Raw genomic sequence first — 333 nt, 5'->3', positions numbered from 1 at the left:
AAAGGAAAGCTTCTCAAGGCCCACGAGTGCTCACTCCCGGGGGGGGGGAAGGGCTGCTTTTTAAAAAAGGTTTGTTTTCTTAACGGGCCACGAAGCAGCCGCTTTAAACGGGCAGGTTTTCTCCTCACCGAGAAGGAAGCAGCGGGGAGAACTTCTGAGGCCAGGCCAGGCCGCTCCAGCCAGCACCGTCGTCTCATTGCGCCTGCGCGAGACAACCCCCCCCCCCGGAGTGAACCACTGCATGGATGGTGACTATTATTCCGTCAGGGAGGCACACCCCCTTCGCGCACGCGCAGTAGGCCAAGGTCCGACCCCGTGGCGAGCCGGGCCAAA

The sequence above is a fragment of the Euleptes europaea genome, chromosome 11 (assembly GCF_029931775.1).
Source record: "Euleptes europaea isolate rEulEur1 chromosome 11, rEulEur1.hap1, whole genome shotgun sequence".
Taxonomy (NCBI): domain Eukaryota; kingdom Metazoa; phylum Chordata; class Lepidosauria; order Squamata; family Sphaerodactylidae; genus Euleptes; species Euleptes europaea.
This window is presented reverse-complemented; position numbering follows the sequence as displayed.